The sequence below is a fragment of the Lonchura striata genome, chromosome 9 (genome assembly GCF_046129695.1).
Source record: "Lonchura striata isolate bLonStr1 chromosome 9, bLonStr1.mat, whole genome shotgun sequence".
Taxonomy (NCBI): domain Eukaryota; kingdom Metazoa; phylum Chordata; class Aves; order Passeriformes; family Estrildidae; genus Lonchura; species Lonchura striata.
In genome coordinates, this window is record NC_134611.1 from 8,001,249 (window position 1) to 8,028,981 (window position 27,733).

At 42.5% G+C, this 27,733-nt stretch overlaps 1 protein-coding gene across 8 annotated transcripts in view; it reads left to right on the plus strand.

Annotated features, from left to right (window-relative positions):
• The window catches only part of DAB1 (DAB adaptor protein 1), a 419,748-nt gene that overhangs the window by 265,306 nt on the left and 126,709 nt on the right, over positions 1-27,733 (plus strand). The window contains exon 1 of one of the 8 annotated variants that reach the window (XM_077785333.1): positions 3,457-3,478. The exons of 6 other annotated variants lie outside the window; for them this stretch is intronic. The gene's annotated coding sequence lies outside the window, so the exon portion shown is untranslated. Of the gene's footprint in view, positions 1-3,456; positions 3,479-10,254; positions 10,462-27,733 lie in introns of those variants that run through there. One more of the 8 variants, XM_021542166.3, reaches the window with a different exon arrangement.

The window sequence follows — 27,733 nt, forward strand, 5'->3', positions numbered from 1 at the left end:
TTTGTGGCAGATACAAACTAATTCTATACCATTATCCCCAGAATGCCTGTGCATGCACTTGCTTTGTAAATGTTGATTTACTGCATTAAAGGTCTTCTCAAAGGCTGTGCAGGGATGTGAAAGAGCTGCAAAACCTGGGTAATCAGGAATTGTCATAGGTGTGTCTTTGGGAAATGGAGATGTCAGCCCAGCAGAGACCTGAGTCCTTCCCCTGACTCTGCCACAGATCTCACAGATTTTGGAGAAAAGCTCATCTATGCCTATTCCTCATGATGGAAAAAGGGGTGAGGGGGTTTTTTCTTAGTAGCTTTTTTAGCTGTGTTTAGTTCATGCATTTCTGAGATAAGGCTTTTCCTTTGCTTTATGTCTTACACTGCTTATCATAAATGGATTGTGGTCTCGGCTGGAGCCTCTCAGTGCTGTAATAATTGCAATAAATGTGAGGGCTACTGCACCCAAAGTGCTCCTTAATGTCCTTCTGCCCCCAAATGGGAAAGAGAAGAGCCTCTTTTCCTTTTTTTTTCCCCAGCTTAAAGGGAATGCACTAAGGTCACAACGTGCATCAAAGGTCTGTCTTTGCATCACTCAGCCCTCCACTAGGCAGGCTCTGTAACATGCACACTTTGATAGTTCAGTGACAGATCTCACCAAGGAGAAAGGACAGCATTTTAACCTTGAGTACACATTGCAGGAGAAAATTGCACAGGGACAGAAAAGCCATGTACGACTCCTGTGCAATGAGCCGAGGAAAAGGATCTTCACTGGGCTTTCCATCTAGAGGGATTTTGGCAAGGAGCTGCCAAATGCTGTTGTTTTGTAAAAGGTGGGGGTTAGTGTGCTCAAGTGGTCAGTGGTGGAATTCCCAAGAGGATACCACTCCTTCCAGCCAATATTAACTGAGGAGAGTGAGACTGTAGTGCAAACACAAGCACAATATTCTTAGTTCTACCCAGAAAAGACATTGGTTGTCTCCTTTCTCAGCAGTGCACATCTTTCTTTGCTCCAAAGGGACACAGTGCATTCAACATTAGGTATAACCTAACTCTTGGGTGGGTTTTAGTGTGAAAAATTAGTATCTGGATGATTTTCTGGCTTGGGCTTTGCCAGACTTTGTTTATATAAGTTTACACTGGACTCCTGGGGGGCAGGTGTCTCATTTCTATTGGGCTTTGAGGCAGAGGCCACAGAGTGAGCACAGAAGTAATTGTTGGATCCAACCATGAAAACTGCTATTACTTGGTTTCTCTGTGACATCTGTTACATCCTGTTGTGCATGTGATGAGAGGCAGATTTTGTTTCATTTCAGAATCTGTTGGTGAGCATGAATAGTATCTAAAATTGTTGATGGCTCATCAAAACACACATAAAAGCCATGCTTCCCGAGCTCAGCTTCGGGAGGTGTAGCAAATCAGGGCTCTATAGCAGGAGGATTCAGTTCCCAGACTGTGGCAGAGGCAAAGCTGGGAGTAGCTGTGTCAGACTGCAAAACCCCCTGTTGGACCAGGAAAGGAGGAGCAGCAAAAGTGGGAAGGTGGATTTATGGCTACCTGGCTACAAATACCAGAAACTTGTGTTTAATTTCAGCAGATTTCCCCAGGATTTACACTTTCTCCATCCCAGTTGGATGCAGGGGGGTTGTGTCCCGAGCACAAATATGGACAGCACCAGGCAGGGCTGGAGCATACGTTCCCACAGATTTGGGGTTGCCACAGGGCTGGGGGAGCTGCTGCACACTCCCATTTTCTCAGCCTGGCATATGTGCTCCTGGTCACATTCTGGAGCTGTGTGTTTTGCAGCTCTCCTCCTTCCTCATCAACAGGCCAGATGGATCTAGTCTTGCCTACCACCCACTCCTGAGCTGTGTTGTTTATTGACATTTGTCACTCCCAAGGACTTGCATTTGAGCAGAAGGTAAGTATTCAGTTGGATGCTGTAGGTCTTTTGTAATTCATTAGTTATTTAATCAAATTTTGACTTTTTTTTTCCCTAGCTAAAGACCATGTCTATGATTTATTTAAGTCCCGAGTGAAAATATTTAATATCAAGAGCTCTGTTTTTTAAACCATACGGATTTTCCCTGTTCTGAAAGCTGACAAACATCTTGGTGTTCTTCAAATTTATTTTTCTGTTGAGAAAACAAGCTCCTTATAAAGGAGATACACTTAGGTGGATGTTAATGAGAAATGAAGGAATCAGAAAGGAAGGAGATAATTGACTTAACAATACCTCAGATTTCTTTTTATTCTGTGTGTAACTTTGATTCCATGTAACTTCTCTGGATCCTGATGCTGCTGATTTGGGCAGTTTCGTTAGAGGCTGGCATAAAGATTCAGTCTTTAACGCACAATACACGTGAGAACCTTCCAAAAGTTGCCATGATATGTGTTTAGCATCTAAAACTGGAATTTGGTCCTCATGCTGGGATGAAGGGGTGCCAGTGTATTCCCTAATTTGTTGAGTGTTATCCTGATTTGGAGAAATACCACCTTAGCCACAGGAACCACAGATCTGAAAAACCATAATCTCTTCTGTGTATATGCTGTGTAGTCTCAAGGTAGACCTTAAGCATATGACAACTGCCAGTATTTTAAAAATCACATTTGTTAATGTTCTTTGAAATTATCCTTGTTTTGTGGCAGTGGATGAGGACTCCATAACCAGGTTGTATAGATTCTGTCTTGGTTCTGTCATAATTTCTTATTAAATGTGAATAAGATTGCCAGGAATGAAAAAAGGCATAGACATTTAGGAAGCTAAACTCCAGTGAGTGCCAGTGAGTAGTTTTCTAATATAAATAAATAGAATGTATTTGAGACATTCTTTTAAACCTCAGTGTTTTGTCTTGGGCTAACGTTATCAACTCTTTCAAGTGAAGGATTGTCTTTTTAGATAAACAGCAAAACCCCTTTAGAAAGGAAGCCCTGATCTAGTTGACACCTATAAATTTATTACAAAGTAAAAATACTTCAAACATCCTTCATTTAAATTGTTATTTGAAGATTTATATTATTGCATTGAGTTGCTATGGTGGCACTTGCAATTTCCATTCCTGCCTGGAAAGCGTAAAGAGGAAAAAAAAAAAATGAATAGCAAACATCAGAAAGTAATGATTTGTCATGTTTTGAAATGTATTACAGAAATATCAACTTAGGCAAATATGTTTGGCTGAACTCTGGCATGCTGCCTGGAGCTGAGGCTTCCAGGCTTGTGCAGAGCCTCAGTGTGTGGAGTGCCTGGGGACTGGGAGCTCCAGGGTGCAGCCCCGTGCTGGACAAGGGGAAAACTCACATCCCAGGAGTGGCTTTACCTGGACATTATCTTCATGGTGCTTTTCAGGGCTGAGATCTTCAACTGGAACTGGCACTTGTTACTGTTGAGATGTGTGTGTGGAGGTCCTGAGTCCAGCAGCAAGTGAAGCAGCCCCGCTGAATTCCTCAGTCCCAAATGTATCCCACAGCCTGGAGGGTGGAGTGCTCTGGTCAGTGTCAGCTCCACTTTGTCAAAGAACCATGGAATGGTTTGGGTTGGGAGGGATTTTAAAGATTATTTCTAGTTTTACCACCCTGCCATGGACAGGGACACTTTGCATTATCCCAAGTTGCTCCAAGCCCTGTCCAGCCTGGCCTTGGACACTTCCAGGGATGGGGCAGCCACAGTTTCTCTGGATAACCTGTGCCAGGGCTTCCCCACCCTCACAGGAAAGGATTTTTTCCTAATATCCCATCTAACCCTGCCCTCTGGCAGTTTGAAGGCATTCCCCTTATCCTGTCACCACGTGCTCTCATAAAATCACCAAGAAGCAGAGGCAAAAGAGTCAATAATCAGCTGCTGTTAAAGAGGGATTAGATCCATCCCTGGATGCTGATGTTGGTTCTGAAATGGCAAAAGGGAACATATGCTGTGGTATCCAGAGAATGGTTTGGGTTGCAAGGGACCTTAAAGATCACCTCATTCCAACTCTGCTGCCATGGGCAGGGATGTCCATGAGCTGGACTCAGAGACATAATGAGAGAGTAAAGGAGAAGCTCAGGAATGAAGTGTTAAAGGCAAAGAAATGTACAAGCTACTATTTAAACAAGAGGTTTTAAAAATGTATCATTATTAAAAGAAAACTGATGAAAAATTGATTCCATACTTTCAGATATAGCTTTATGTAGCAGTGGGCCCAGCTAACTCGAAAGTGGACTAAGCAACTTTCAAAGGAAGGTGTCAGGAATCTTTGCTAGTGCCTAACAGAAATAAGACATTAAATCTTATTTGAAAATGCCTTTTCCAGCTAGTACTTATAATGCCGTGCTGAGGGCATATTTCAGGATGAGTCTGAGGTTAAAAAAAACACCTACTGAGTAACCAGTGGCACTTGCTTCAGCACTTGAGTTTTCCTCAGAGGTCTTCTATCCAATTATTGGCCAGATCCAGTGATATTTAACTTATCAAATCTGACAAGAGCTGAACCCAAGGTAGACTGACTGCCTAAACATTTATTTGTGTCAATGACACGTTTAAAACTCTCTGCTCTGTCTAAATATTTAAAAGGAAATATAAAGAGGAAAATGTAATGTGACATAAGAGGAAATGGAAAACAACCTTACTTGTTGAGGACATTCACTACAAACAATTGCTGTCTCCTGAATACCTGTTATTTTGGCAGAAATGGAGGGGAACGCAGCTCTAAATATTGTGTTCATCTGTCTCTTTTTAACAAAAATTATTTTTACAATAGCAAGTGGATCTTTTGCTGTCAAAATCATGGAATATGACAAAAACCAAGATCTTTAGGAACCTCTGAGACTGAAGTTTCCAATTGTAAAATCTACACCTAAAAATGAATAAATAATAAAGATAAATATGTACTTAGTGAAAAGAAGCTGTAGTATCGTCCAAATCAGTGAGCTTAAATGTGTCAGTTAAAGTAGACAAAATCTTAAGAACAAAGTGTAAAAAGTTTTTTACTAGAGAAGTGGAGAGTTTAAAGTATTCAACTTTTATTTTTGAACCCAGAGTAAAGCCAAATTTTGGAATTCTCTGTGAAGCAGATGCAGATAACCTCTATTTTCATAGTAGAAATACATTTTCCTTAGTAGGTACCCTTTGCTTTCAGTTTAATGTGTATTTAAACCAGTGTGAGCACTCTGCAAGGTAATGCAGAACCATGTGGGCTTCCAGGATGTAAGGGATGCTGAAAATTTTCTTCGCCCATGAAGTTCTAGAAAAGAGTTCATTAAATTCTGAGGTGTCTCTGTGTGGATCATCAGTGGTGTCTGGGGGGAATGAGAGAACAACAGAACTCCAAATGTGTGCATAAATCATGCTCTTAGCAACATGTTCTCTGTTGGAACCTGACACTTCTGTTTGCAAAAGCAAACCCTCTCTAAATTAGTTTGCAGTTAATTGGCTGTGAAAGGAAACGCACCTTGCCAAAAAGGATTTGAAATATGAAGCAGTTTGGATTTGTGAAGGAGCTGTTCTTGGAGAATCACAGACTCTTCCATGGGCATCTGGGAAATAATGTGGTTCATAATCTCCAGTGTTTTCACAAACTCCATTATTTGGCAGGACAGGTATCTACTTGCTGCCATCTACTAGAAGATAAATTGATTTTGGAGGGGCAGTCTTGTACTGTTTGTTGGAGCTGCTCATTTGCAGCTGAGGAAAGTGTTTGCAGCAGGGTTAGTTCAGTAATATTTTGAATATGTGAAGGAGACTAATAGGGGCTACCAGATAGAATGACAAGATCTTGTTTCTGTATTTCCTCCCAGGACTCAAAACTGAATGAATGGCCGTGTATATAACAATAATTAATGTTTATGTATGTCCTTGCCTGTCTCTGGGGCACCCTCCAAGCATTCCTGGAGAAATTCTGACAGAAGGCTTCTGACATACATGTGGTAGAGATGGACATAAAATAAGTATAGGTTGACTTATCCAAGATCACAAACTAGTCAGTGACACAGCTGAGATCTGAACCAAGCTCCTGAATCCCTTTTTGCACATATAACTGTGAGATTTTGCAATCTTTGTTGAGATGCATAAAAGGAAGGTTCCCCCTGTGACCAAACCACAACAGAGTAGAGGATCTACCTTCAGAAACCAGTGATGGATCTCTGGTAGTGAATTCCATTTTTAGTATTTTCACATGCTGGCTTTTAATAAAGAGATGTCAGTGGTATTTTTTTGGATAATCCATTTTCCACCAGATTTCACTTTGGGTGCAAGAATTATCATAACCTCTTCCTGATATGTCACTACCAGAAAATAGACCAGCTTCCCATTTTTCATGAAGAGCTACCAACATTTTTCTACACAGATATTTTTGGTGGGCAAGAGCACTGTTCAGCAACATATTCTGCTCAGTTCACCTGAGGTATCTCTGAGGAGGTATCCCAAGAGGTCTTTAGTAGAATAAGAGAGCTGAATTTCTTTGCATTTGAGAAAACTGAGGATTGAAACCAAATCATGATTAATCCTCCTGCTGAATGGCAAAAGGAGCTCACTGTGTGACTACAGCAGTAAGAGATGGGCTACCATAGTTACTGATAATGCAGCAGATACTATTTTCAGTCAGTGCCTAATTGCCTTAGAGGAACTTATTAAACTGAAATCACTATTGTGTGAGGAGCTATTCACGTAGAGGATCTCCAGAGTGATCAAGATGATCCTGCTGTGGGCTACAATATAGATCAGTAAATGTGAAAAGGGGTTTTGTGAGAAGGCTGACATCTTGAGAGCTCAGTTGGCAAGGGATGGGTCTGCACGTTGTGCTGTATTTTAGTAAGATGTTAATAGCAGAAATAATGGCTCTCTTTTCAGATATTAAATTCCCCCTCCAAAAATCCCACTTGAATCCAGCAGAGTGTAACACTGTGTATCTTTCACTTCCAGATTCTTTCAAAGCACCAACAAAAACTCATCCTCAAACATCCCTTAAAATTTCTCTGTACTATTATTTGGTAGCCCTTTATAATCAGCACAGCTTGAGATACCTTAATTAGTTTCATGAAGGTAGGGCCTATATTCCATCTCAGGAAATGTCCAGTTCTGAATAATGCACACATGTGCACTCACAAGACCCCTGCAGGGTTTTTGGCCAGTGGTTTGCCATTTTTGCAGGATGAAGCTGGTTTTACAGTGTGCATTCTGCCTTACCATTCCATGTGACAAACATACAGGCTTGCAGCTGGGCATCACTGATGCAGATTAACTTGTCTCTGAGGTGAAACTGGAAAGTTTTTTTGATTACTCTTTTCCTAGGGAATCAGAAACTTTGACTGTGAATTATCAGCGAATTCACTGCCAACAATTATCCTGCAAATTATCTCTTATTTGCAGGTAAACATTTCTGCTCTGCGGGGTGCAGTGGTTTACTAGCTGCTGCAGTGCTTATTGAAATTGGATAGTATAGGAAATTACTTAGAATCCAGGTCTACAGGTATCAGTGGTGGATATTTTAATGTTGTTTCGAGGCAATTCTTTGAAAACATTGTGCAGAGCTCTTGGTTGTAAGATTGAATTCATTCTTCTTTCAACTGATGCGTACAGGAACACTTAAAAATATTCTGATCATCATCCTGTTAGTACAAATCTATTCAGGAGCTCACCTGATCCTACTTTCCCTTTAGTTGTTTTAGCAAGTAATAAGTGACTGAGAGCTGCACAAGTGTCTGCTGCAAAAATAGCTGAGAACTACACTTTTAGGTTTTGATCTTCAGCTCCTCCAGCTGTTCAGTGGAAATGAAATTTTTGGCCTACAGGTCTTAATCTATAGCTCTTAATGGTTTATCACCAAATTGGTGATGGCATAGTGCATCATCAGAAAGGAGAATGTAGGAATGATGAGTTTAAGCTTTACAGATAAACAAAAATAAAAGCTGTCAGGCTTCACACCAAACTTCTTGCTCTTTTGCTTCTCGATCATGTTTTTCAGTGGAAACAAGGAAGTATGACCAAAAATATGTTCTTATGTGAGAGTTTGTGTTGCAAAGTTATGGCCTAAAAAAATATTTTACATTAAACCAGAGCAGATTGCTTATGGCAACTTCTGCATAATGAAGGAACACAATGAAGAACTGCAGTGCATATTGCTCTTCAGGTCTGTTCTATTTTCATAGTTGTTTTTTTTTTTAAGTAGAAAATTGCATAGTATAATTACAAGTTCATTTGCATTCATATTACAAGCTGTGAGCTAGTAGTCTTTTATATTTAAAAAGTATTATTAGCAAGTGTGACTTGCATCCATACATTGCAGAAATGAATGGGAATGAAGTTTTATACTACTCAAAGTTCCCTCTCTACTAAGTCAGCTGCCAGCACCCCTCCTGTAAACTCCAGGACCTCAGTGACACCAGCAACACAATGAATGCAACTTCATTTTACTGTGCACTGGTCAGAGGGAAAGAACAGCTCAATTACTGTTTTCCCAAAAAAATTGCCTTTTGGGAACTAAGGGCCACCAATATTTTTTCGAACCTAATACACACAGACAAGCATGTCTCCTTAAGGATGCTGTCTACTATTTCCTAATGGGAAATATTGCTTTATTTCTCCTTTAGCTCTTTGTCTTCCTAGATGGTGAAATTCTCCTCAATAGGAAATTTTGCTGCAATGAAGTTGACTACTTACTTCTTTTAATTCACATTAGAATAAGTGGGTTCAACTGAGAATCTGACCTTTCATTTCTGTAATAAATTGAACTGCAGAAAACAGGTCTATAGTGAAAAGCTCCATTGCATCAAGTACTTCTATAAATGTGGCTTGAATTCAGAATTTTTTATGTTGTAAATGTTATTACATGACGTTATCTTTTATGCTTAATACCTAATGTGCTGCAGAAAGAATAATTGAGGGAGATGAAACCGATAATAGCTGAGAATGTTACCAGATCTGTGCATGTACTTTCAATCAATCTGTTCACTCAGCCTTTCTGCTCCCTGCCCTGTTACGTGTGTTGCCACATTGGTTCAGCTCTCCTGCCTGTCAGGTGGAGGTAAAATTACCTGTAGACATCTTTCTACCTTGTGAGCATCCTGGTGATCCCTGCCCGGCTGTCATCCCGGGGAGCGCACATTACCTGCGTGTCCCGCAGAGCATCTCGCAATTCCCGATCAGATCCAGTCCTCTGCAATGGTCTGAGCCCTCTTCCCTGTCAGCCCAGGGAGACTCAGCCCCGGGGGGTGAATCAGATCTATCTAGAGGCTGCAAAAAGCTTTTCTTTTAGTCATTTACCTCGGTTAGCGAGAGCAGCGCTGCTTTTATGCATTGATTGGAGATAATACTGGTGAAATGGCAATAACCTGGCAAATGGACTTCTCTCTGTATGTAAATCCTTTCGGGAAGTGCATGACAGCCTCTGTTTTCTATGGGTCTCCGTTTGTAAAGAAGCTGTTATCACAGAATAAGTTTAATGGGTCGTGAATTTTGTGTTGAAAGGAGAGTCTCTCCATGACTTCTGATCCGCCTGCAACAGACCTATTGGCTCGGCAGCGAGTGCATTAGGCTAAATATGCTTCCTCCATTGACTCTGAAGGTAACAGCCCTAAATGCCTCATTAAATTTTCATGGGTGACTGCGAGAAGCCATGAGAAAAGCGGCACGCTGGTGGCGGCGGGGGCCGTGAGGGGGGAGCGGCGATGGCGGAGCCGTGCCCCGGCCCCACGCGTGGGCAGTCCCGCCCCGAGTGCCCCCCTGGCCGGGGAAAGCCCCGGAGCCGGTTCTCCCCCCGGAGCCGGTTCTCTCCCCGGAGCCGGTTCTCCCCCCGGAGCCGGTTCTCCCTCCGGAGCCGGTTCTCTCCCCGGAGCCGGTTCTCCCTCCCGGAGCCGGTTCTCTCCCCGGAGCCGGTTCTCCCTCCGGAGCCGGTTCTCTCCCCGGAGCCGGTTCTCCCTCCGGAGCCGGTTCTCCCTCCGGAGCCGGTTCTCCCCCCGGAGCCGGTTCTCTCCCCGGAGCCGGTTCTCCCTCCGGAGCCGGTTCTCTCCCCGGAGCCGGTTCTCTCCCCGGAGCCGGTTCTCCCTCCGGAGCCGGTTCTTCACCGTGCCTGAGCGCGGTGCCGGGGGCTCTCCAGCCGCTCCGCTCCGCTGGCCCTCGGGGCTGCCCCGGGGGCGATGGCAGCCTCGGGACGGGCAGACGCGCCCAGCGCCCCCGCCCCGAGCGCGGCCAGCCCCCTCCTCCGCCGTCCCCATCTCCCTGCCCAGCTGCACAGCGGCGCTGAGACCCCCCAGCCCTGCGAGAGGAGGAGGAGAGGAGGAGGAGGAGACCGACCCCTCATCAGCCGCGTTCTCCGCCGCACACCTCCCTTTTCCCCTCCCTCTGGCCTCAGCGCCGCGCTGGCGGGGCCGGAGAGGGCAGGCGGCGCGGGAAGGCGGCTCCGCCGGCATGGACGGGCCATGTGTATCCTGAGGAATAACAGCAGCTGCTGCGCCCACGATGGGGAGCAGAGGAATGCGAGGAGGAGAGGGCTCGCTGGGGCAGGTGAGAGCCGGTCCTGAGGGCGGCGCGGCGGCTCGGCGGGGCGCGCTGCTCCTCCTGCGAGCGGGGACCCCCTCCCCGCGGCTTTTCTCCGAAGGAAGTTTATTCTTTACCCGTCCTTCCCCGCTACCGCTCGCTCCCGTCCCCCCGAGGCGGGGAAAGGGCTGGGATCCCCTGCGAGTCGCGGGAAGTTGCCGGCTGCGGGGGGAGAGCGCCGTGCGAGGCTGCCCCGCACCCAGCCGAGCTCTGGGGCAAAGGGCTGGGGGCGCTTTCGCCATCCCCCGCAGCGGGGCAAGTAAAAAAAAAAATTTAAAAAATCGAGGAGGGAGCCACAGACGCGATGCGGCTGCGGGATTCCCCCCGGCCACCCCCGCCGTGCCCGGGGGTCCGTGGGATGCGCCGCTCAGGGGAGCCTCGGCCGCTGCCGCCCCGCAGCTGGAAGCGCCGGTCGGTCGCGGTGGAGCCGCGGGAAGCGCCGGCCGGGGGCTGGGAGCCGGCCGGGGATGGGGCTGGGAGCCGGCCGGGGATGGGGATAGGAGCCGGCCGGGGATGGGGATGGGAGCCGGCCGGGGATGGGGATGGGAGCCGGCCGGGGATGGGGCTGGGAGCCGGCCGGGGATGGGGCTGGGAGCCGGCCGGGGATGGGGCTGGGAGCCGGCCGGGGATGGGGCTGGGAGCCGGCCGGGGATGGGGTTGGGATGCGGTTCGGCTGCGCCGGCGCTGCCCTGCCCGGGAAGGTGCGGCAGGGCCGGGGAACGCCGCGCTGAGGAGCGGCGGGGAAATGGCAGCCGGAGCGGGGCTGGACGCGCGGAGAGCGGGGCGAGCTCGCCCTGCCCAGCCCTTTGGGGATCCTCTGGGGACCGCCCGCAGCCCCCGGCCCGCAGCCCCCGGCCCGCAGCCCCCGGCCCGCAGCCCCCGGCGCTGGCCAGCGGTGCGCGGTCCAGGGGAGCGGCTGCAGAGTGAGCGCTTGCCTTAGGGGTGCTGCAGGTTCGTGCGCCTCTCCTTTACAGCCCCTGCTTCAGGGGAAATCCCGACAGCTCCCCCGCGGTCTGTCGGAGGGTTTTGGAGTGCTTTCTTCTCGGGGTTGTGCACGGCCACCGAGTCACCGGGAGCAGGCAGCCGGCAATGAAAGTTGGGAGCGCTGCGGTGGGCGCAGATGCTGCTGGCAGGCTGGAGCAGGACAGCGGTGACAAGAACCCAGGAGGGCCGGCAGGACAAGCACAGGACTGTGAATTCCCCAAAGCCAGCTCTTCTTTGGTGTTTTCCAGGGTGTTTCACACGCTGGGAGCTCAGGTTCATGAGCGGCACATTGAATGGTGAAGTGGGAGACTGGGACCGGTAATCATAGTAAAGAACAGCAGATGACAAAGCTGGTTTCTGGGCTGGAGAGTGCTGGAGCTTGCAGACGGATGGGAAGTTTTTAATTTCCCGACGAACTTCTTCATTGTACATTTCAAACCGGCTAAGTCAATTTCCAGGTCTCTCCCCGAAGTAGTTTCAAAAGCAAAGTCCTTGGAGCTCTTTGCCATTTGTCTAAATTCTGAATGCATGTCTGTAGCGTTTAATCATGTTTATTGTTTTCAGCCACTCAAACGGAATAAAAATTACTTATCGTTGACGAAGCTTATCTCGCAAGCTGTTTCACAGTATGTTTCCATTGCAAGACACAGTGCTGTGTTAAACTACTGATGCCTGTATTGTTTATTGTTCTTTCATTCCCCACCCTCACCCCCCATAACACCAGTATCAATCTGTTCCTTACTGCTCTACTCAAAAATAATGGAGGAGCAAGTTTTCACCAGTTTGGTATTTTCACTCGTTGCTGAGATTTATGTCTTTTATATTTGCTCTTAAGCTGTTTTTCATTCAGTGCGCTAAAGGCAGCTGATGTATTAAAAAAGGAATCAGGGCATAAAGCTAAAAGGGACTTTCAAACTCCTGAGCTAAAACTGTGTATGGAATTAGTGCTGGATCCACAGCATTATTTATTTGTTTATCCACATGCATAACACCTTCATAAAGCATAAGGTCCCTTGTCTCTTTGTCATTACCATTTTATGTCATTACACAGCTTAAATGCACTATTCACACTGGTCTAGAAGTACAGATTTATTGTTTGGAGTATTTTGATCTTGGACTGTACCTCATAGGTGATTTTGCTGCACTTTAACAGTGTCTCAACACAGTGATGGAGGACACCATCATGTTTTCTTGTAGGATTACCTTTGGGACCTTAGTGACTGCACACATCAGTGGTTTCATCTTATGAGGATTGAAATTGATTTTCTTCTTTTTCTTTTTTTTTTTTTTTTTTTTATCTGAGCCAGTGAAAGACCCTGTGTATGTCCTTTGACCCATGGCCTCACATGATGAAGTGAAACCACTAGTGGAGGATGTAGACTTGAAGTAGCTGCTACTAAAAAGTAGAGGTATCAGAATGAACCCCTTGTCCTGGTGATCAGCCTGTGTGATTCTTTGGGCAAGGCCCATTTTTTTAAATTTGCAAAATTTGTAAAACTGCTGCATATATGTATCAAAATAAATTTAAATCACAAGCGTTATGATACTTTTTTTAATACTTCTGATGGGTCCTTGCTCAAGCAAAGGACGATTGACCATTCCCTGTCATCCATAACAGGCCTACGTCTCTAAAGTATTTTATATTTCAAATTTTTGCAAGGTATTTGTGTTGAATTTAGCAACAGCCAAGCACAGCAACTAAATATCAGTGAGGTGGGAGAACCTTTATTTTTACAACCCTGTTTGCATTTTAAAGTGATAGCAAATACTAGAAAGAGGAGCACGATTTTCTAGATGTTATAGTTCAAATTAACTTTTCCAGTCAATATTTAGTCAAGGTCTTGATGGTTAAAGTTAACTGTCCAAGTCAATGTTTAGTCAAGGTAATGACTTGGTTTTTATAAACACTACCCAAGCATTCTTGCAGAATTAATCAGAGTTGCTTGCTCAGCCAATTACTTAGGAATAAAGCTCTGTTATTACTTGGTCTCTCATATGTCCTGTTCTGTTTGGTGTTATTTCAACAGTGCTTGCTTTCAGCCCTTCTGTGGCTTCCTTCTTACAGCACCAGCTCTCTCTTTGAGGCATTTATTTGCCTGGTGGTTTTGGGAGGTGAAGGAAGACATGCACTAACCTGTTTTTATGGGTAGGAAGATGAAGTGTGGAGATGCCAGGTGCAGGCTCCCAGAAGGAAGTGCAACATACAGTGCAAAAACAACATTTATTTACATCCAAGGAAGTCTTCAGGAGCCTGTGCTGAGCAGCTCCTTGTGCAGTGCTTAGGAACAGAGGAGCACTTGGGATAAAGCAATCGTTAACAATGTATAAAAACCATTTTGGTGTCTGGGACAAAAGTGATGAAATTGAGAATTGCTGGCATTGGTAGTTACAGTGAAAGATGGAAGGATGTTGTGATTTGGGAAAGAACTGGAAATCTGTATTGTGATTCTTCATTTCTTGGCATCAGTTTAAATGGGATCTTCATTCTTCCAGGATGGCACTTCAGTCTCTTAAACTGATGTTACAATCAGTCTAGACTTCCATTGTAGCTGTGTTTTTTTCTTTCTTTCTTTTTTTTTTTTTTTATTTAATTGTACCACTTGCAAATGCATTCCCTGCAATTACATGGGTATTAGAGTAGATATTCATTAGGATTTTACTAATCTGAACCTCAAGTGCTGTTCTGCAAATTTGCCAGCCTTTGTAAAGCAGTGCTTGACTTCATCAGCTGCACTGTTTTATTATGAGTATTTTGATACAGTAGAATGAAAAGCATATATTCTAAACCAAGTAATTAATCAGATTGAAACATTTTCATTTTCAGACTTTGATTTGTCACAAAGAGAGCCTGCAGCTCTATATTTTCCCCTTAACACTAGTTTTTGCCCAGTCTAACTGCAGCCAAATGACATTTTATGGTGGTGGTTTAAGATTCATCCATGAATCAATCTTCCATTTCTGTTTCAAGGCAGGAGAATTGTCACAACTTAGAAAAGGTGAGTAAACCCAACCCTGTGAGCTCCAGGAAAGATACCTGTATCTATGTATTTAATCTTACACCACTGTCAAACACATTTTTAAGTATTCCAGGTGTAAGTAGTGTTTTAGATTCTTAACTTTGTTTATTTAAGTGCTTCAGCTACACATACAAATCCTCTGTCAGAACCCACCAGTGTGAGCCTTGCTGGTGACAGTGGGGTCTGTGGTGGATCTGTCTCAAGGTAGTGTCATATTGCAGAACCAGACGAGAGCAGGACCTGTCAGCTTCTGTCTCTTAATATATTTTTTGTGGAGTGAGAGTGAAGCTCATTCCCTGGGATGAGCCATGTGTTGCTGCAGGTGCAGAGGCTGCTGTGTGCCCAGCTGTGGGGGAACAGCTGGCCAAGTCCCAGCCCTTCAGACAGCTGCATGTCCTGACCAGCTCCATCCACAGCAGAGCAGCAGCCTTGCTGAAGGGCAGCTTGTCACATCTTGCTCTGGCTCAGTCCTCTCCTGAGATATGTGAAGCTGTTGACATGAACTTATGGCCCTTGGAGGCGTCAAGATTTCCTTCATTTGCTTATGGCATCAGGGGCTGTGGGTGAGCTTTTGAAAATGCAGTGTTCCTGAGCAGGAGCCTGCTGGGGGAGCTGGCTCCAGGCACTTCCCAGCCCGTGATCCTTTGCACTTTCTACAGTCATTCCATTACTCTTTGTTTAATCAGGATGCAGAGGTTTCTTTTCTTCAAGGTATTTAATTTTATCTATTTTCTATCTTATGTTTTATATTCTTAAGGATAAGAATATTTTCTTAGGTTTTAGCTATACAGAAGAAATTCCTTCCTGTGGGGATGGCACGGGGAAAAAGAGAAGCTGTGGCTGCCTCATCCCTGGAAGTGTCCAAGGCCAGGTTGGACAGGGCTTGGAGAAGTCTGGGATAGTGGAAGGTGTCCCTGCCCATGGCAGGGGGTCAAACTGGATGAGCTTTAAGGTCCCTCTCAACTCAAACCATTCTGTGATTTTATGGTATGTACCACATTAAAAAAATGGGGCAGTTGCTGTTTTTTTCTGTATTGAATTTTGTACGTCTCTCTGTATATATATTGATATATATATATATGCACAAATTCCTTAGCTGCCCTTTTACTACATAAGGATTTAGGTCTCCAGGTATTGCCAAGCAGTTACACTGAGAGATTCCCCACCCCTCCCACCCACAGTGATTGCTCTTGTGGGTAGAGGAGCATCAGTTTCTTGAGAGTCTTTGCAATTCCCTGAGCCTGAAGGCAAATGAATAGAAATTTAGTGGACCACCTAGTTCTTGACTCAAAATTCTCCAAAGAGGAGTCTGACCTAATTTATATTGTATTGGAACAAATAATCCTATCATGCATGTGTGCTTGCTGTTGTTTTTTCTTTTAGCAGGCATATTGCTGTCTTGCAAAAACTTCAGAATTAGATGTTAGGCAGTGTCCCTGTGGTTATGGGAGGTACTGTTCCTCAGTGAGTACTTACTGGAAAATTACATTTAGAGGATACTTGTGAAGAGGAAAACAATCCAGACAGAATATTAAGGCTGCTAGAATTATTCATACCTGAATGTACACTTGTTTAGTACTGAGGATAATCAGGAGTCCCCAATACAAAGTCTCCTTATTATTACTAAAGATGGAGCTGGAATCTCCCCAAAATGGTTTTTAACTGTCATCACATGTCCCTGTGATAGGGATTCTGGTGAGGTTTGATGTGGGTGATGTAGGGTTGCTGATTGTAGGGTGTTTGTTGGGGCCAGCATGTATTGAAGCTGGGAGCTGATCAGCATCCAGGCACTGCAGTGGTGGCCTCTTAAAGCAAATCCAGGTGTGCAAAGCCCTTTTTATGTTATTCTGTAGAGAGTAGCACCCATCGGTGTGTCTGTCCCAAGATATACCCCAAAGCTTGTCAGTCTATCTGTCTGTGTTCATGGTTTGGAAAAGAGCTGTCTAAACTTGCACAGGTTTATTTTTGGAAAGCTTAGGAAAGTTTTGAGTCTTCAAGATCATACCAAGAGTTACCTGGAAACAGTTCTTTGCTCTTGAATTTTTTGAGGAGCTTGGATTACTGGGAATGCAGTTGATGCATTTCATTGTTCCCATTTTACAGAAATGTCTTCTACCCTACTGACAGAGCAGTTACTCAGAGAACAGCAGGCATTAATATTGGTTGTTTCTTAACCTAAAGGATTATAATTTTTTTTCAATAATTGAAGTAACTGAGGGGAAAATTGAGACTGATTTTTTTTCCACCATTAAAAAAAAAAGCTGAATTTCTGTTCCTTGAGATGCAGCTCAATAGACTATGCTAAAACAGCAAAGGAAAAGAGCACTTCAACTTGTTTAACCTTTCCAGGACCTGTCAGCCTCTGCCTGAGACTGGCCAGAACCCTTCTCTTGGCATGTGCTTTTTGCCAGATTAACATGGATTGGGTCACTTGAATTCTCCCCTCACTGAGTTCACAACTTTCCTTTAATCCTCTCATGGTTTCTGTCAGGACTGATGGGGGAAAGAAAAGCTTCTCCTGTGTTTGGGATATTTTAAACAAATAGTTAGCATGAAGAATTTGTTTTACCATGTTTTATTTCCTTGTGTACAAACCAAATACTTCTTAACCTCTCATGCTTTGCTTGTGGATGTGATGGGGTAGGAGACTCTGCTCCCTTGAGGTTGGTGATGATGGGAACCCTGATAACTTGGTGCTCTAGAAGATTCCTGGTTTAGGAATTTCTAAGAACCTCCATAGTTAAGGCAAACAAAAAAGTAATTAGGAAAAAAAGCAAAATACTTCTAAACTTTAATGTAGCACAGCTGATACTCAGGAAATGTATTGCTCTTCAGTTCATCAGCAGACAATGCTGCAAATATTAATATTTCAATTTTCCCTTTCATTCCTTTATGTAAAAAATACACACTTGGTTTAGTTTTATTGTTACTGCTTCTTATGTCAGTTTTTTTCTAACTCTGAGGCTGATCAGCAAATTCAGATCTTTTAATGGCAAGATTAGATGACCTCTTAGGTGTTCATGTCTTAAATTTTAGCAGCTATTCCACAAATATCAGGGGTCTTCCCAGCAGGTGGATTTCCCCCCACTTTTTAAACATAATGGAGGTTTTCCCATTCTAGGACTTTAATTTCTGTAAAAGTGCATATATTTGAAAACATGTTTGTTGTGCCACAGTAACACTGAAAGTGTCACTTGGAAATGTTGTGGCTCCTGTTTAGGGTTTAAAACACCTGGTAGTTGTTTGCAATAACGACTCCACTTTTTAATTGCACTATAATTAATGCAAAACAAATCAACAGGAAGTGCTACTTCACACAGCGTGTTAACAGTTAGTTCAAGTTTAAAAACAGTAAAAAAAAAATACATCAGTGAGTTTAATAAAGATTATTTTATGAATGGGGTTTTTCTTTGTGGCTGCTGAAGTAATCAAATCTCACATTATGGCTTCAGGACAGTTTTCCACCCACCATCCCTGTATGATAGTTTTTATATATTCTGACCCATTTTTCTTCTTTCTGAAAACAAGAGAAATAAAATGTTTGAGAAGTCCTAAAGAGGATAACAAATTGAATTGACCACTTACTGTTCCTGGCATTCACATTTTATGGTCCTTACTCCCTAGTGATGGAGTGAGCTATTCACCAGCACTGCGTGAGAGTTGCAGCTGATGAAATTTGGTGAAGCTCTTTCAAATCAGAGCCACTACACTGATTTCCATCACATGAGGGCTTGTCCCCTGTTGCTGTGTTACATTTGTAGCAAATGCTAATTGAATTTGGTGCATACAGATCCTCAGAGAAAAGTGAGAATTGTTTCTGACCGAATCCCACTGTGCCAGGCTTCAGTTTCTGGATTTCAGGGCGGGATGCTCCCGGAGAAAACATGAAATCTTCTTTATGCTGTCAAGCAACACCAGAAAAATAACTCTGCTGCAGCCTCAAAACAGGTCTGAGACTTCAGCACTGCTGAGTTTGGGCTTGAAAAAGAACAGCAAATGATTTTCATAAGGGATCTCTGGTTGGAGCTCTTTATTTTTTCATGGCAGGACTGCTGGTCCAACAAGCTTCCTTGTATGTGGTTGTCCCTTCTGAATGTAGAATTTCTCATGTTTCATTCTTGCATAATTTGTTCTGTTGGATTCTCAGGTGAGGTGAGGAGATGGCAGAGGGAAGGCTCTCCAAGGGATGCTTCTGTGCCTCAGCAGTCCTTGTTTGTTAACTTAGACACGATGCCCAGTCCTGACAGCTGGAATTTAGATGAGAAGAATCCTGTCCTCAGTCACTGGATTCCAGCTGCCTTTTTTCCAGGGAGCAGAAATCCAGGGGAGCAGATTGTGCACATCAAGCTTCAAAACATTGCTCAGGTTGTGCAGAGAAGTAACTCAGTTCTTTATTGCAAAGATCATCTCTAGTTCAGAGAACAGACTGCAAGTGACCCGTGCACATTGTGGGTGGCTGGTTCTGCTAATCACTGTTTTTAGATGGAGCTTTTTGGTGGAGATGGGAAGAAGGAGAGTGTTGAGAAGGAAAATTGCACAGGTAGAGTAATTGGTCTTGTGGATCTGGGAACACAAGAATAAGTTTTCCTGATGAAGACAGAATTGATTTTCTTCTTTGTGGCTAAAAGTGTGTACATAATTTGCAATGTAGCCAATGAGTAAAGCAGGTGTAACACCAATTTTAATGTCTGTATGGGATGACCTCTAACACTTTTTCTCCTTCTGGTGGACTAGGATTATCTTTGGTTGTTTCACAGTGATTATTTATTAATTAATTTATTAAGGAGACTTGTTTTGAGGTTGAATGGTAGTGAATATATTACCTTGTTTTCATAGGTGCACATATATTTTCTTGAGAAGACTGACAGTGGATTTTTCCAAGGTTATCTAAGGTTTGATTTCTTACAAGAAACAGGTATCCAGAAACCACCAGGAATTGTGTTGATTTATAGTATGTCTGGTTTCTGCTCCAAAAAATCATTTTGGAGATCAGTGTAGGTTCACTGTTGGGTGTTCAGACAATACTGGAAAAAAACCAAAAGAATTGCAGCAAGGATGTCTGGAGGATTCCTTCACTTGGGGCACGAACATTGCAGGTCTTAGGTGAAAATTTTCAACTTAAGACAAAGTTATAATAGGCAGGAATAGAAGTAGTTCATGACAGCTCTGTAGTTCTAACATTAATACAGCATGAAAAAGTTCAGCCTGGATTTCCAGCAGATGGTTGAAGAGGTTTGGCCACTGCTGGCACATTTCTGTTGGGCTGCTCTTTATCATTCCAGTACCACTGCATGAGACAAAATGCAGACATGACAACATCTTGTGTATTAATCTTGCTGAGTCCTAATTGTTCCAGCAATGGCTTCCTGGAAGAAGTTGGCCACACTGGATACATTAGGGAGAGAACAGTGCTAAATGTAATGAATTGTGTATTCAGATGTACTTCAGCTTGTACTTTACTTGCAAAAAGTGGAGAAAATCTCTGCCTGTCTTGAAAGTTAAGGGGAGAATGTCTGGAGGAAGAGTTCCAATGCTTCACAATTAATAATAGCACTTTGAAGAGAGGCTTTTAGCAGAAGGGGAGCACATAGGTTACAGATTAGTACAGAGAACAATGTAATTTTTGTGCTAATATGTTGAGATCAAATAACTCATTAATAGGAGAATAATTTATAAGGATGATGCAAGTAGGAGAATAAAGTTCTTCTAAATATTAATCTACTGCATATATTATTTATTGTGGTAATAAAAGGTTGAGGAGTAGACAAGGGAGAGTGAAATGCCTTGCAACTTCTAGTAGAGTTCACAAAGTGCTTTTTAAAATGAAATTTCCTTTAAATGAAAAATGCTGGTGTAACCTTTTGGTGAGGTAGTGGTAATAACTTGCAAAGTTTCTAAATGCATCTCTGTGCAGTAATGTGAGAGGAAAACTTCTGAACCAGGGTTCTCTTCTGCAGGCTGAACAATCCCAACTCTCTCAGCCTTTCCTCCCAGCAGAGCTGCTCCATCCCCCTCATCACCCTGGTGCTTCCTTATATATAGCCTTAGGAGCTGTACCCACAATTTAAAAGATAGAATGGGAAAAGCAGCTCAGGGAAGAGTCAGGGTGCAGAAAAGGAACAGCTGCTGTTACAGGTACAAGGTGTTACTACCCACAGCCTCCCTTTTATCCACTGAATAATTTTATATTTAACAGCAACTTGTGAAACAGTCTAATGATGTGTTGATAAACTGGAGTGGGACACATTTTAATTATCGTTTTTTTATCTGCTGGCCTACTTCTTCAGGAGTGTGAGTAGATGATTAGGTTATGTATTCTATTTTTGAACACTCTTTTTGTAGTACAAAGCCTCGCATGCTTCTGTCATTTAGAAACCTGACACGACTCTGAATCCCCTCCTGTGATAATTCTGATTGATCACTGAGGCTTTTAAGGCACTAACACCACCTGTAGAAGAATTCTTAGCATGTGACAGAAACGTGTCTTGCTTATTTTGGAGAAGTGGAGTGCACACACGTTCACAGAGATTTGTTAAACAGCTCCTTGTACATTTTTGCAATGACTGTAAGTTGGACTGTGTCTAATGGAGAATTCACCATTCTTTATTTTGTGAAAGCTTTTTCGTATGTTTTTTGTTCTTGTGTGATATTCTGGCACCTGTTGATGTTTGAAAGATTATTGCCACATTTCAGTGTGTAGTATTGGGTAGAAAATGGCTTTACTGATGTTTTTCCTGGAGTTAATCAGAGGTGCTGTTCCTGCCATTAGATAATCTTCATATATTACTGTTGATATGCATGTAGGAATGTGTTGTGCTTAATGTAAATAAAATGTTGCTTGACTTCAGTTCTTAGTTGTGGTGAACCAGATGTTTTTGAGCTCTTGTTTAGTGCTTTGCACTGATGTTGTGTAGCTGTAAATCTCACAGGAGTTCTGTCCCCCAGGGATCCACTTTTCCTCATGCCCAAGTGAGCAGTAAAAAAACTTTTGCCCTGCACAGAAACCTGTAAGTTCTGCACGTGCTTCCAACTTCAGTGTCTTCATCTCTATTAGACATAGGTAGAAAATGTAGCATTACTTTCTGAAATGGCCATCAGAGCTTCCTAATGAGACACTTGGATTTTTTTCCTCCTTTGACAGAATTAAATGTTACCTATTAACCATAATGCTTAAATTGATGAAGTGTAAAACTAGTGAAATGGGTTACAGGGAAAGGAAGTGAAAATATTATGAACCATATGCCCTAATTTATGTCTTCTTAGAAAATCCATCTAATGAAATTAAGTATTTGGAATAAGTCAGCGTATGATATTCAACAAGAAGCACAGAGGTAATGGTAGGATGATCTTGCTTTTAATATAGTAAGGAAAATAGAACTCCTTTTCTGGGGAGACACATCAAATCCTTTTGTGTTGAGATCCACGTGCATCATCAAAAACAGATTTTCTTTTCCGGTGGACCTACACTATTCTGTTTAATTGAGTAGCTGTGACAGCAGCTTCTGCTGTGCTCTTTGTGACCTTAACTAGAGGCAATGAGGTGCCAGCTCCTTGGGTCAGTTCTTAATCCCACTTTCCTCTCCTTTCCTCATGGCTCCTGATCTGGATGCAGCTCCTCTCTCATCAGTGATTGTCTCCATCCGCTCTTCATCTCCCCCTCCCATGAAGATGTTTTTACATCTTCACTCCCAGGCTGAACCTCCCAAGTCCTCCATTATTAAACAGCTCTCACAAATTCTTCTCTTCTGCTTCTTGTGATACAAGACTTCGTGTCAGAGTCAATCCCTTTTTTCTCTGCTCTGACTCCTCTGTTTTATGCATTCAAACTCAGCAGCTTGCTGGGTGCCTTGATGGAAAGATGAACCTCTTGCTGTCACTTCCACTGTTCTGTGTAATTTCAGTTCAAAGCAGTAATTAAAGAAATAGCCCATTTTCCAGGACAGTGTTTATAGGAGTGTGAATGCACATTTTAGTTCCTTCTGGAGGCTGCAAGGAAGGGTGATAGCATAGAGGGATTTTTGTATAATGGAGTCATTGTGGACAAATGTAAAATCTCTCTTTTTTTTTAAGTAGTTTTGAGCTTGAGAGTTTTGGTTTGTGGGGTTTTTTTTGTTTGTTCGTTGGCTTGTTTTTTTGAATTTTTTTTTTTTTTTGAGGGGGGGTTGTTGTTTTTTTAGTATTAGCAAGAAAACCAGGTCTGTGATATGAACACCAAATCCTACTCCCAGTTTCAAAACTCAGCAAACTTTTCAGATATAAGTCTGTCATGATTATTTAACGTGGTCAAAACACAGTATTTCCCTACAACCTAAATTTTGGAAGCAATTCAACCCATTCATCCCTCACATCCTGAAAATCACCCCAAACCAGATACACTTGACATGTAGAATTGTACCCTGAGCATTTAAAAATCTGCCAAGTGATTAAAGGGAGTGAGAAATGGAGAAATGTCAACCAACCTTATCCACAGGTGATGCTTCCTTCCCTGGTTTTGAGTAGAGAAAATGTAAATAAGTAATTTATTTAAAGGGAATTATTTAGCAATGTGATTGTTGATAGCTACATTATAAGTCAACTGCCCAGAATTTTTGGTGAAATTTTAGACCTTGAGACCAAAGGTGTAGGAGGTAAGTAGAAGAGTGGATTTTGTGCAGATTATGTACTCACTGAGGTACTCTGGTACTGGTTGGTTTAATCAATATAAAATGTGCTTTATCTGATGACTCCTGTGAGAGACAGCATGAGGGTCATTGATAGCAAGAGTTCTCTTGACTCTTGTTAATGGGGGAGAGAAGAATTTAAGCTACACTGGTGTTTGCCTTCTTATCTTTCTGGGAATAATCATGGTGTGCTTAATGACTGTACATGTCTGAAGCATTTTCTTTAAGTAAACAAGTTTGGAAGGTGTTTTGGAATTTAAGGGGAGGAAGATGTATAAATACAACCAATATTACTCTTCTTGGTCCCTTAGTAGAGAATTCAAGATGTGCAGATGCTAAGTCAGGGAAATGTCATCCTTCAAAGACACATGGAACACAAGACTGTGATAAAAGTGTTGTGCACTTTGAGGTACCTGAGTTACAAAGAAAACTTGTAATTCATGGAATTATATCCATGAGTCTTTTAATATATTCAGGTTGTTCTTTATTTCCTATAGAGTGTGGCAGAATTTGTCTCCCTGGAGGTGACTGAAGTAAGGCTGGAAAAATCCTACCTGATCTTTAATAGTCCCTCACACTCATGGTAGTACTCCAGAATTGTATTATCATTGGATAATTTACACTTAAATCCTTTCATCTCTGTGCTCCCACCTTAAAAAAATCCTTTAGTGTTATGGGGAGCCAGGGACTGCACACTTGAAATACCTTGGCCTTGTTGCCAGTTCAGTCTCACCTGCTTACACTGATTTATTGTGATTTTCTGTTTTTTTCTGAGGGCAAGACTGAAAAATACATTTGTCCCATTCTGGTTAATAGATTCAAGAAGTAATTTGCAGATCAGGAAACAATGAATCTCATATGATAAAAGCACTGCCTAGGTAATTCATAAGGAAGATAAACTTGTATTGTTAAGCTTGCACATTTTACTCTTATTTGTAGGCCATGTATTGCTCTCCTGTGCTTTCCACTATTAAGCAGAAACATTATTGCATTAGTAAAAAAGCACTGCTGCTTTGAGTGGCTTTCAGAACCACACACAAAATCAGATAATGCATTTTACTGAATTATGAAGAACTGTGTTATTTGTTTATAACTGCTCACTTAGTTATTGCTCTCAGGGCTCCGTGTTACAATTTAATCACTTCCCTGCATCTTGAGTTCTCCCAGTCTGGTGTGAGCAGCGAGGGGACAAAGCAGAGTGACTGGCAGCTAAATGTTTCCATCAGTCAGGATTCTGATTTATTTCTGTGAGCAGGAGTGTAGAGGAAATGAGAATGGCTGTTTTTTGTAAGTGATGTGCTGAATAGTCATCAGTTAAACACTGGAGGTCACACATAAACACTGAAATCTTGAGAAAGAGAAAAAAAAAAAAAACCAAAACAACTGGAGTGTGTCTTGTCACCCTCACTGCACACAGGCTTTGGGAAGTGTGTGATGCTCAGCATGTCCTGAAAAGGCAGCACAAAGGATGAGTCTGGAATCCTTTCACTTACAGGGTTTTTCTCACAAAAGAAGGGATATGAAGCATTAAAAGGCAAGGTGTTAGGAATTCTTTTTTTGTCTAGTTACTATACACACCTGTGAAGATTTTAACTGTATTCAGGATTCTGGCATTGCAGAATGTTTAAAGTGGAGCCAGAGAATTGGAATAGGGCTGGTGTTGTAAATATCTGTGCAAATTGATCCTTTTTTGAGTTAAAAGTATAATTTAAATTGAGCAAATATAGGAGTAAAAACATTGGTGGAATATTATATCTGTGCTTTAAAAATATTCATAGGTATGCCTGAGATAGGAACAGATACATTAAAGTTTTCATTGCCTACTTTGAGGCAATAGAAATAATGTAATTTTATGTCCTTCTTAAAGTGCTGCTTTTAATCTGGAAAAAATAATTATTTTTAGATAGTCAAACCAATAAATACTCTATAGCAAACCTGACAGCACTAGATGATGTTTACAGGAGATAGAAAATTCAGCTTAAGTTTTTTGCTAATGGTTTATCATTCCTTTGGTATTCCATCTGAACTCATAGAGATATAAAGTCCCGAGGAAACCAGCAGATAGTTTTGAAAGAAATTAGGTCTTTCTAAGATTTTAAACCTTCAGAGCTCACTGAAAATCTGTGCTCAACAATCACAGCTTTTATAGCAAAGAAGATACCTTATCTATCAGGAGATTACTTTAGTGGGCTATTCCCTAGGAAGCCCCCTGTAGCCTAGCCTACATTTCCTCTTCTTTTTCTAACCTAAATCCTGAGGTTGTCAGACACTTTCATAAAATGTATGCACTAAAATTTGATGAAAAAATGTGGCTACATAGAGAAAGAACTACTTTAGGAGAAGCTTTTAGTGCTGACAATAGCGAAACTTTTTACTGTCTCATGAAAAACTGAAACTCTGTCTGCAGGGAGAGAGAGGGGGACTTGCCTCTTGGTCAGAGGAGAAATCTCTGGGTTTGCTGCTAAATGCTCTCAGGGGGAGTGAAGGTATCTGCAGTATAAAATAATCAAATATAAATGCAGCCCTTGCTATTGCAGAGACTGGATGGCAAAGGAGAGGCCCCACTTTTTGATTACACTGATTTCTGGATGGTTTATGCATCCAGATGAATTGAGATTTCTTTTGATGGTGCCCATTAAGACACAGATTTTGAGGCCTATTTTGTCTCTTTCACAGGGAAAGTGTATGATATGTTGATAGATGTATGATCATGATAGCTTTGGGAGATGAAGGAGAAGAGAAAATGTACTGTGTGCAGGAAACAGCTACTTCAGCATTTCTTTTCCCTCCCGTTTTTTATTCCTTAGCTAACATTCCATTCAGCCTGAATGCAGATCTGTTCTTAATGTGTTCAACTGCATTATTTAGCCCACCACTGCAAGCCAAATTGTTGTCTGTGGAGATGGAATTGCTAAGTTGATTTAATGGAGCTCTGTTAATCTGAAATTTCATTTATATCTTGTCTTGGATGTGTCTGTTGCCACTTCTTTGTGTTTAGGACAGTGTGATTTTGGCCAAAAGGCACAAATTTACACTAAGAGCAGCTCTTTAGCTCTTGGATACGTGCAAGAGGCTGTGGAGGAGACTCTTGGCTTGTGAGAAGCATTAAAACTTGCTATTAAGTCCTGTAGTGTCTCTGTTTGCAGCACATCGATCCCTTGGAAGCGAAGCCCTGAAGGAGCAGATCTCTGTTGTGCTTGTGGCTGTGAGTGATTACTGAGAAACACAGAAAAGAAAACCTGAGTGTTTTATTCATAACCTGCTTAGTGCCTGCATTCCTGACTCCTGCAAGGCTGGAATGGGAACCACCAGTTGAAAACACAACCAGCTGCTGGCTGCAAAGATCTGCCGTGGTTAAAAACACTGAGAGAGAGATATCAAATAGTCCCCTGGAAGGATAAGGAGAAGGATTACTTGAAAGAGGGAATTTGCAAGCCTGGAATGTGTTTTTCCCTACAGTATCCATTTCCATTTTCTGTGAAATGGCTTTCAATATTTAGGTTATTTCACATTCTGTTATAATCTCTTGGATGGAGATCAGATATGAGATTTATGGTCTGAAAACAGGTTGAAATGGTTCTTGATGGTGTCAGGAATATTTGCAAGGTTTTAACAGCTGATATGGTACAGATGAGTGGATAATACAAATAATAACATTTATTATCTCTATTGCTATCCCATTTCCCAGAATTGTGGAGGTGGATTGGAGCCTCCCTTGCCTTCATTTTCCCCCATGGTCATAAGCACTGTATCAAATAAGAAAAAAATCCCAAATTATGTTTAGAATGCGTGATAGTGGAGGCACTTGCAGTTGTCTGATGAGGAAATAGCAGTGGTGTGACTGGTTATGAGCTAGACAGTGGTGTTACTGGTCAAATATCAACACCTTCTACCCCTTTCTCTCTGATTCATTAAATCCACCACAAATGACATATTCAAGGTGAAATTTTAACGACAAATAATTGGCCTTGGAGGAGTCTGTGTGGCCCATGATTGGGAGGGCACTTGGACCTGCCTGAAGATGCTTTTTTTGGCAGCAGAGTGTGGTGATACAGATAGAAATGAGTACAAGTTATTAGTGGTTTAAGAATATTATGTGGGATAAAATTACAACCTCTCAGCTGTCCCACCTTCCTCAAGCAGTGCACCCAGTGATCCTTTCCAGATTGTTTTTCCTGAGGCCTGATCTGATGCAAGAGCAAATAAACTTTGGCTACTGAGCAAAGGAACCCTCTCACCTGACTTGAGGGGGATTTACATGGGCACTCAGACTTTCTGTAACAGATTTTTTGCAGCATCAGGCTTCTGTTTGCAGGATTCGGTAATGCATTTCTTAATGGAAGATGAAAAAGTTCTGTTGCCTGTGAAATGTTGAATGTTTAAAGCTTTCTGCTCTCCAACAGCTTTCTAGTTTCTCTTTGTTTCTCCATCAAGTCTTTCCCAAATTATTCTGTCTCCTCAGAGCAATCTTCAGCTCAAAGTGAGGACAGATTTGTACCTTGAGCAATTCAATGTCTTGAAGCTGAGATTTGTGGTAGGGAAAATATGATGTGATGCAAGGACAAAAGGTGGTCTTGC